The sequence below is a fragment of the Rattus norvegicus genome, chromosome 4 (genome assembly GCF_036323735.1).
Source record: "Rattus norvegicus strain BN/NHsdMcwi chromosome 4, GRCr8, whole genome shotgun sequence".
In the NCBI taxonomy this organism is placed as follows: domain Eukaryota; kingdom Metazoa; phylum Chordata; class Mammalia; order Rodentia; family Muridae; genus Rattus; species Rattus norvegicus.
In genome coordinates, this window is record NC_086022.1 from 40,690,233 (window position 1) to 40,701,373 (window position 11,141).

The 11,141-nt window shown below is 38.9% G+C and overlaps 1 pseudogene; it reads left to right on the top strand.

The window, feature by feature from the left end:
- Nucleotides 1-9,884: 9,884 nt before the first annotated feature.
- On the top strand, nucleotides 9,885-10,004 carry LOC120102694 (small nucleolar RNA SNORA17; annotated as a pseudogene).
- Nucleotides 10,005-11,141: the final 1,137 nt, after the last annotated feature.

Below are 11,141 nucleotides of genomic sequence, written 5' to 3' on the forward strand. Positions count from 1 at the left end.
TCCTCCCTTATAAAAATGATGAACAGGCTAAGAAAGAAAGTAGAGAAACAAGACCTTTACCATAGCCACAAATAATATAAAATATCTTGGTATAACTGTAACTGAACAAGTGAAAGACCTATATGATAAGAACTTCAAGTCACTGGAGGAAGAAATTAATAAACCTATCAGAAAATGGAAAGCGCTCCCATGCTCATAGATTGGTACTGTTAAAATAGTGAAAATGGACATCTTACCAAAAGCTATTTACAGTTTCAAATCACAACAAAATTCCAACACAATGTTTTACAGACTTTGACAGAGCAATTCATATGGAAAAACAAAACAAAAAGACAAAAAAAGAAAACAACAACAACAAAACAAACAAAAAATAAGATAGTTAGAACAATCCTGAACAATAAAAGAACTTCTGGAGATATCACCATCCCTAACCTCAATCTGTACTACCAAGCAATCGTAATAAAAACTACATGGACTTGGTATAGGAACAGAAAGGTTGATCAATGGAATTGAATCAAAAACCCTAAAATAAACCCATACTTGTATGGATACTTGATTTTTGATGAAGATAAAGCCATACAATGTGGAGAAATCATTGTCAACAAATGATGCTGAATAACTGGATGTTTACATGGAGAAGAATGAAAATAGATTCATATTTATCCCCCTGCACAAAACTCAAGTGCAAGTGAATCAAAGATCTCAATGTATTTCCAGATACACTAAATCTAATAGAACAGAAAGTGGGGAATAGCCTTGAACTCACAGGAGACAACTTTCTGAACAGTATACCTCAGGCTCTAAAGTCAACATTTAATAAACGAGACCTCATGTAACATAAAACCTTCTCAAAGGAAACTGCCATTGTGACAAAATGGCTGCCTACAGATTGGGCAAGGATCTTCACTAATCCTACATCTGAGAAAGGGGTACCAGCCAAAATTTATAAAGAACTCAAGAACCAACAACCCAATTTAAAAATGTTGTGTAGAGCCAAAGAGAAAATTCTCAACAGAGGAATCTCAAATTTCAGAGACATACTTAAAGAAATGTTCAAAGTTATTAGTTATCAAGGAAATGCAAATCAAAATGACTCTGAGACTCCATCTTATACAAGTAAGAATGGCTAAGATCAAAATCTTAAATGACAGCATATGCTGACCAAGATGTGGAGAAAAAGGAAAATTCCTCCATTGCTGGTGGGAGTGTAAACTTGTACAATCACTTTGGAGAACCAGATATATCAATCCTGGACATATGCCCAAACGATGTCCCATATGCCACAGAGACACTTTCTCAACTATGTTCATAGAAGATTTATTGGTAATAGCCAAAAATTGGAAATGACCGAGATGTCCCTTAACTGGAGAATGGAGACAGAAAAATGTATACACAGTGGAAGACTATACAGCTGTTTCCAAGAGAGCATGAATTTTGTAGGCAAATGAGTGGAACTCATCCTGAGTGAGGTAACCCAGACTCAAAAGAGCATGCATGGTACGTACTCAGTTATAAATAGGTATTAACCATAAAATACAATACAGGATACCTTATTACAAACCACAGTCCCAAAAAAGCCAAACAGGAAAGGATACCTAATTGAGGATGTTTGACTCTCACTTAAAAGGGTGAATAAAATACCTGTAGAAGTCTAATGGAGGGAAGGAACAGTATGGGAGAAGGAATGTGAAGGCGAATAGGGGGGTTCAGAATCAGGTGTGACAGAGTCAGGGGAGATGGCCAAATAACCATGAGAATGAAGGGAATCTGCTGCTGGTGAGGAGGGTAGGATGGGGACTGGGCAGTGGGTGTGGAGATGGGGCCGTAGGTAGCATCTCCAGTATATACCAGAGACCTGGGATAATCTTAGCTGAGACTCACAGCAGTGGGGATATAGAACCTGAAGTAGCCATCTCCTGTAAGTAGGCAAGAAGCACAGTGGAGCAATAGGGACACACACAAAATTTTGACTCAAGATTATCCTGCTTACAAAACTGCAGGGACATGGGATGGAGCAGAGATTGTGGGAATGGCCAACCAATAACTGGCCCAACTTGAGAACCATCTTATCCAATCCCTGAGACTATTAATGATACTCTGTTATGCTTGCAGACAGGTGTCTAGCATGGCTGTGTCAGAGCCTCCACTCAGCCGCTGACTCAGACAGTTGCAGGCACCCACAGCCAAACAGTGGATGGAGTTTTGGGACTCTTATAAGAGGAAGGATTGAGAGCCCCAGAGGGCATAGGAACTCCACAGGAAGATGATCAAGAGTCAACTAATGTGGATTCTTGGGGGCTCTCAGAGACTGAACCACCATCAAAAGAGCATATACTGGATAGACCTAGACCCCCTGTAGATATTTAACAGATGTGCATCTTGGTCTTCATGTGGGTCCTGAACAATGGGTATACAGTTCTCCCTAAAGTTGTTGCCTACCTGTGGAACCAGTTCCCCTAACTTAGTTGTCTTGTCTGGTCTCAATGTAGAAGTGCCTAGACCTGCAAAGACTTGATGTGCCAGGGTGAGATAATACCCAGGGGCAGCCTCCACTCTTCCGAAAAAACAGGTGTGAGGGGATAAGAAGAGGGACTCTGGAGTAGTGGGGACCTGGAGGAGGACAGCAATTGGGATGTAAATTGAATAAGTAAAAACAAAAATATTATAATTGTTAATATTTATCACTAGGACCTAGAATTTAGTGTTGTGATAAAGAAGCATACATTTGCTTAGAAAAAAAGTTAAGCAAGTTATTTAAGCTCTCAAATTTTGGAAGTAGAGGCTCCTGTTACTATCATTTCTGTGTATGTATCTCTTTCTTACAGACATACACACATTTGCAAATATTCTGACCAAACACAGGGTATACTAGATTTAGATGTTCCTCTCCCCTTTCCAGAAACAGGAATAATTCTATTCCAGGAAACTGTGTTTATAGAAAAAGTACCATAAAAATCACAAGTTACAAGAAGTTCTAATTTCAATATTTAAATGTTTTAAACTTTCATAAAATAATAAATACTTATTTATGTGCCTCTACTACACATATTTAACTTTGGGCAGGATTCCCATGCTTGCTTCTTCAGTGAGAGTCTCTCTCTATTTCTGTCTGCCTCTCTGTCTCTGTGTGTGTGTGTCTGTCTGTCTGTCTCTCTCTATCAAATTTTTGGCACCTAAGATGATATCTCCCCAAGATACAAGGTATCAGGGCTAATAAATGTAATATATTGATTTATGGCAGCAGAAAATGTTGCTCATTGAAATATTGTGTTAATTCCATTTGGTGACAGACTTGGATTATAAAAAAGAATGTCATATCTTCTTTGTACCTTGAGAAAGAAGCTAGGAATAGAAACAATGAGTTCCGTGAATTCAAAATATAAGTTAGTGGAGATAATCCATATTTTGGTAGGAAAATACTCATTATATAAAATAGAAGCAGACATTTATATGGTATTATTCACAATCTATTCTACCATGCCTTTTAAAGTTTTGAACCTGCTTATCAATTTCCCTGGTAATTTTAACATGCTAAAATTAATAACAAATGAGCATTTACAAATTGTTTAACATTGTAAAGTATATTAGTTCAAATAATGGCTATCTCAGAGATTAGTAACCACAAAATATTTTTATTCCCAACAATATTGATATCCAGGCAAAAAAATTAATGTTATAGTGACTCTCCAACCTTTTTCAAAGTAATCAATAACTTAATACTATGGTATAGTATTTATGCACAGAATACTTTTATTGCTATTGCACATGTATTTGCATGTGTTTTCCAGGGGGCGGGGAGAGCTTCAAGATAGGGTTTCTCTGTGTACTCCTGAATGTCCTGGAACTCTCTTTGTAGACCAGGGTGGCCTAGATCTCACAGATATCTGCCTCCCAAGTGCTGGGAATAAAAGTATGTACCACCATGCCTGGCTGTGTGTTTAGTTCTTAATGTTACAATTTTTTAAAACTACTTTAACAAATAAAATCACTTCACAGATATTTCATTTTATATTACCTTTTTTTTCCAGTTCAACCTTTTAAGATTTATCCATCTTGATACTTGAGCTAATACATTTACTATGCATTATATTTCCATTTCACTCCTTTTACTGACTTTCTGCCTATTTAATAGATTTTAAGTGGATTGCTAATTGCAATTGGGCCACTTCATCTCTGGGGACAGTAGTAATTTATTTGTGGAAGTAGACTCTTTAATGACAACAAGATTGACTCTTACCTGTTGTGTGAAGTAATAAAATGGCCACCATGCTACCTCTGACAGACAGGCTGGCAGACCTGGCCTGTTATCATCTCTACAGACTCTCTGACTCAGAGCTCCAACATCTCTCCGCTTGACTCAGTTAAGCTCCCATGGCGGTTGCTGCGGTGCCAGCGGCACAAACCCAAATTCACATGACTAGCTGGTATGCACTTCTCTCAAACCCACACTTTGCCACCATACCTTTCTCTCTGGAACACACCTGAGTTGCTGTGTGAAGGAAAACACCACACAATCTTAGTTTAGAATAAACAGGTAACACAATCGCTGGGCGCAGCAACTAGCGTCATAATTTGTAAGCCATTCCAAGTTAAATACTCTGGTGGCGAATCCTGACAGATCCACCATCTAAACTGAGGGCCTCTTTTTTATTACATCTTGTCCTCCAAGCACCCCCATCCAAAATATAGTCCCCTTTTCCTGATTCTTCTCTTCCCCTCTCTGACCCAGAAGTCCCACCTACTCAACCAGCAATTGGTATCCTGAAATCTTTATTCATTAGGGGAAGATCCTGCCACATTTCATCCTTTTTGTCCAATTAAATAAAGAACTTTTCTTTCAAATAAAAGTTCAGCACGACAATACCATTCTATAATTTCAAAGTACAAAATACACCTAACACCCAGTCCATCAATTTTATCAATTAGCTAGAACACTCTGTTAAGTATCCTAACTTAAGAAAGGCTCAAAATCCATGTTATGTCCTTGCTAGCTTGTATACTACATGAAATACACTATCTAATTAAATATGTTTTCTCAATGCTAAATAGCCTGGGTTGGCAATGAGACATAACTAGTCTTTCAACCCCATCAGAAATCCATTGGAGAATGACCAATTTATCTGAAAATATAGGTAGCCTACCATAGCTTCAGTACTTAGACAAGCTGTAAAGACATCTGCCTACCTACACAGTCCCTATATTTGCAGGAATTTGGAGCATCAGTCTTCAGCCTTCTGGCCCAGGAATCTGACAGACCTTGGTGAAACAGGAATTATTAAGGACTAGCTTATTCTGTCTTGGCAGAACTAAGCTGTCCTAACCTGTAATTTGTGTCCTCTCAAGAACAGTACAGGTCTGTAGGAGAAATAGACAATTTCTGCCAAGTGGCCACCTAGCCACATACAATGTACAACCTCACCTGGAGGTACAGATGCTCAGCTGTTTCTTTGAATCCACAAATAGGGAGCTGTTAGGAGCAGCTGTCTCAAGAAGCGAATAAATAACATTAAATGTCACATTATGTGATTTCTGACTTTCTTGCAAACGATCTATCTATGTAAAGTAATCTGTCAACTACACTCTGCTATTGATAATAAAAAACATCTTGAAAACACCCTAACAGTAAACTCAGAGCCATGAATTTGCTATCTGACCCTTAACTCATGTGCTTAATCATCTCAGATTAGTTTGTAAAGGCATTTATAGAAGGACTGGGTCCAAGTCTCGTACCTTTGAAATTTTTGTAACAATAGAGGAAATTTACACCAACGAAAACCCTGATTCTCCATCAAAACAAATATTGTACCAATATGATAAATTGTAACAACTTAGTAACAATCATATTCCATCATGGACATTGAAATGTCTTCCGGGAGGAGGAGAAGGAAAATGGGGGAGTTGTTTGGCCTTAAGGAGGCCATACCAATGATTGCTGTAGTCTCTGATGTCTATCCTGATTGGAACCGGCTGAAAATCCCTGAGATCAGGAGTTCAAGCAGGTCAGTTCAGCATGTCTGACAATGGATCTCAACAAAGCTGTGCATTCTGCAATATACAAATCTCAAAACAGAATTTAAGTATCATCAAGATATCTGTTTTGTTTGATTCTCTGGAATCTAGTCTTCAGGGGGCTCTCTTTCATCATATCTGATCCATATAACCCTGGAGGATGTATAGACACTAATCACCTTTTCTAAAAAAGGAAAGACAAAATGTTTCTCCCAAAACAGCATGTCCTTGAGGCAGTAAACAGAAAAACCTTTACCTTGACCTCTCTCCTAGAGAAATAATATAATGACAAAACTCAAAATCATGCCCATTTTTTAAATTAAAACAAATAAGCTAAAATACTATTTGAGCCTATTCTTAGGCTTTTTCTGTTCTGTCATGTCAGGAAATTAACCCAAAATTCCCATGGAGTCCATGAACAAAGAATAATAGTTTCCTGTAGACTCTAATATAACATCCATCTGTTATGCTCTCTACCTGGAGTCACAGACTTCTATTTATCAATATCTTTTCATAGCAGACAAATTATCACTGCTCTCTACTTGGAGTCGGCGACTAATTTTCCCTATGCTAGTTCCAAACTGAAGGCAAAATTCCCCCACATGATTTGTAAAAAATCTGTATGTAAATCTATCCTAAAAGTAAATAATTCCAATTTTATAAATTCACAGTTCAATCAATATCTGCGCCAAAAAGTAGGCAGCTTCCATTCTCGGGCTTTCTGACTCAGCAGGGGACCTCAGAGCCCTCTTTCTTTGTTTCAAGTTTCCCACCTTGAGTCAATATATAACTCGACTCTATCCTGCTAGCCAAACCTCTAAATTTTTAACTAGATTTCTAACTAAAGTTTAAGAATCTTACATTTCTAGTGGATTCTTGCCTGCCATGTTGGATGCCATCCGTTGTATGAAATAATAAAATGGCCCCCACACTACCGCCAGTGGGCAGGCTGGTAGGCCTGGCCTGTTCTCATCTCGGCAGACTCTGACCCAGAGCTCTGAAATCTTTCCACACCTACTCGATATCACTGGGCAAGGAGTAGACAGAACTTCCGGGATGGAGAAGAGGAGAGAAGAGACAGGAAAAGGTGACTAGATTTTGGATGGGGGAGCTTGGAGGACAAGATGTAACATAAAGATGCCCCTGGTTTAGTTGGCAGATCTGTTGGGATTCGCCACCAGAGTATTTAATTTGGAATGGCTTACAAATGAGGATGCTAGTTGCTGCGTCCAGCGATTGCGTTACCTGTTTATTCTAAACTAAGATTGTGTGGTGTTTTCCTTCACACAGCAACTCAGCTGTGTTCCAGAGAGAAAGTTATGGTGGCAAAGTGTGGGTCTGCGCGAGAAGTGCATCCCAGCTAGTCATGCGAATTTGGATTTGTGTAGCTGGCACCGCAGCGACCACCATGGGAACTTAGTCCGGTCGAGAGATTTCAGAGCTGTGGATCATCAGGAGAGTCTGTGGAGATGAGAACAGGCCAGACCCACCAGACTGCTTGCCTGCCGGTGGTAGTGTGTTAGCATTTTAAATATTTAACACAACATTTACTCTGTATTTTATGCCATTTTATAGGTCCACCCTACTTGATTCTAGAGATGGACATTTCTTATGTCGCTGTGTTTCATTAATAGCAGCTGCTTCTATTTAAATAGTGAATGTGAAATTTCTTCTGCTGTGAGTCCAAGTTCAGAGACTACTGTGTGATAGTCCCGTGAGAGGTGGAAAATGAAGTCATGAAGACCAGTTGCAGAGAGTTCTCAAATAAAAGTGTGGTGCTACCAGAAAAAGATGGAAAGGAGAACATAAGATGAAGAAAGAAACGCATATAAAGAAGATTATCTGGCCACGCCTTCGGATTTGTTGTCAGCATTCAAGCCCTGTTTTTTTCTCCAGGTCTTTACTCCTCATCTACAAACAGGGCATCATGTTAGCTTGGTATACGCTCTTTCCTTTTCTTCATTCACTCGCTGAAACTAGTATCATTTTTTTTCAGTTCTCTTTCTCCTCCTCAATCTTTGGAAACCCTTTGGAACATGCCCTTTGTAGTGCAGATTTGTAGAGAAAAATCAGGCCAAGTGAAAACTGGCTTTACTTTCAATGGTGTTTCTTTAAAATGTTTTTCTTTCTTATTTTTAAAATAAAATTAGCATCATTCTGCCTAATATTTAAATTCCAACTTAGTAAAAGGCAGTATGACAGAAATGAGTATTAGAAGTCCATCTAGGTAATACTGTCTTTTCCTTGAAGCTGCACACTGTCACTGACTAGATATAAATACCCCATGAGCAAAAAATCCACATCTTTTAAATTATTAATTGTACTTCCACTTTTATTTCCATTATAAGATGAAAACTAATCCTGATTTGCTTATTAAAGATGTTTCAGCATTCCACAATTTTATTCTGGAATTTATTCCAGTATTTTGTGAATAACAAACTGAGAAATATACATTTATTTAAAATTCTAAAAGATTTTTTTTACCAAGTCAATGTCTCTTATCTTTGAATATTTCTTAATTTCCTGGATCAGTTTTCAAGTAAGAATAGTGTTTGACATTTAGAACCATCAGTAGAAAAAGATATTCTTATATATGTGTGTATGTAATAGTGTGCGTGTGTGTGTGTGTGTGTGTGTGTGGGTGTGCGTGTGTGTGTAAATAAAGTGATTTTTTCTCAAAGTTGAGAGACTTGAAGGTCACAAAGTAAGTGGGGAATTAGAGATGAAACTACAGGCTAATAAAAACTGATAAACAATGCGAGGATTTTTTTCCAGAAATTTTCTGCCATTTGTTGTGCCATCTGTACTAGACTGCTAAAGCTGCCATGACAAAGAGACACACAGACTGTGTGGCTTACAGAGAGAAATTCATTGTCCCAGAATTCTAGAAGCTAAAGTCCATGATAAGAGTTTTGGGTGGGTTGATATCTTGGAGGCTGTCTCACATGTGTCTGGGTCTGACTTTCCTAATGTGTGTACTTGTATCCAGATCTCTTCTTTTTATAAATGCGCCAGTCAAACTGGGTTTGGCATAATGCTAAAGACCTCATACTAACTTAATTACTATAAATATTCCATCTCTAAATGCAGTGACATCTTGCAGGCATATAAGGTTAAATTTTCAACATGTAAATTGGAAGTTGAGGGACACAATTTACCATATAACACCACAACTGCCAAATTTTTTTTTTTGGTTCTTTTTTTCAGAGCTGGGGACCGAACCCAGGGCCTTGTGCTTCCTAGGGAAGCGCTCTACCACTGAGCTAAATCCCCAACCCGACAACTGCCAAATTTTAGAAGTAAAATAATACCTTTAGTTGCAATCTTGGCATAAAAAATTGCCTTAAGTTCTTTTTTATAGGATTTATCTGATACATGTTTATTTCATAATTTTTGTTATATTCAGGTTTTTAATGGATATTATATGAATATTGTGCTATTTCACATCAACCAGTTGTATCCACATCTAACAATTTTGCTTTTTTATTTGATAAAAGAAATTAAGATGATTAAATAGAATTCATTTGAAATATATATATTCATATATGTATCACATCCCCTCAACTAGAGGATTGGCTCCAATAACCCTGCAATATCAAAATCTGTGGTTAATCCCCTATAAAAATGGCTAACACTTTCATACAACTATGCAGCCCCTTGCATATTTTGTATCATCTCTAAATCATTATAATAACTAATAAAATATAAATGTTATATAAATATTTGTTATTCTATACTACTTAGGGAATAATGACTGAGGAATAATTCTGTACATATTCAGGGGAGGTTGCACATTTGTCTAGATATTTTTGGTCTGAGATTTGTTCTAGTGAAAAACTATGAATAGAGGGGACTGAAGATAGAAAGAGACAGAGCCTGTCCCAGAGGCATTGCAGGTATAACTACTGGGTCACATGTGTGTCAATAGGTGGCAGAGAGGAGAGAAACTCAGTGCTCTGACCTATGAACATCTAAATGATTATTAATCTAATATTCACTAATAAAGCCTGACATGACCACCATTCCCAGGGTCACGTAGGCCTGTGGGGGGTGGGATTTTGGGGGGACAGACCATGCTTGAGATGCCCCCTGTGTGGCATCATAATGCACAAGTGGGGCATGGTACTCCTGAGACCACTCCAGAGACAGTCCCCAACATTTAGAGAACCTGGGTGCCACTAAGACAAGCAAGTAAATGATGGAAAATTGGAAACGAAACAAAAGGACTTGTGTACAACAAAAAGAGGTAGAACTGGAGACTCAAGGGTAGTGAAGAATAGCCTGATGTGAGTTATCGAGAGATGGCACCTGGGACCCTGGGTTTGGTCCTGACCAATGCTTTCACTGGGGACCACATCTGGCTCTATGACCCTGCAAGTGCAGGAATCTGTTACCACCAAAGACTAGGCAGACAACACTGGTTTGGGCTGCTGCCCAGGAACATGTTGATATCTGAAGGATATGCAGAACTGGCCCCAACCCTCACCTGGGCATCACTGAGAGCTGGCCTTCGGGATGTGAGAGGAGGAGAAATGGGAGAGATGACACTGTCATTTGCCTCCTATGCTGTGGAGTGAACAAAAGAGAGGCACTGTCTCCTCCCATGCTTTGTCACCTATAGCAGGCAGAAGAGCTGGCCCCATGGTCACCAGAGCAGAAGAGCTGTCCCTGTTTCTCATCCTCTACAGCACTCAGGAGACCAGGGGTGTCTGCCTAGTCTTTGGTGATAACAGATTCCTGCAGATGCAGCCATAGAGCCAGATGTGGTCCCGAGACGCTACACCTTGTGTGGGTAGTCCAGTAGAGCTAATCCTGGTTGTAAGTTCATGGGTGAGATGACTCCTATGGTGTGAGAGTGAAAGGGTCAGCAGAATCATCAACTTAGATACTTTCAAACCCAGATCCAGGGCTTTGAATTGGCCCTCCCTAACATCTACTTCATCAATGAACTGCTGCAGTAAATGAAAGGGCTAATACTGAAGGTTCAAAACTGAAGGATCTCCATGACACAGGACAACAACAGGATTTCTGAGAAGATCCCAAGTGAGGTTCAGGAGTGATACCATTACAGAAGCCAGGCCTTATACCACACCAATGCATCATTGCACTGGGTATTTGCAAGCAAAGAAGTG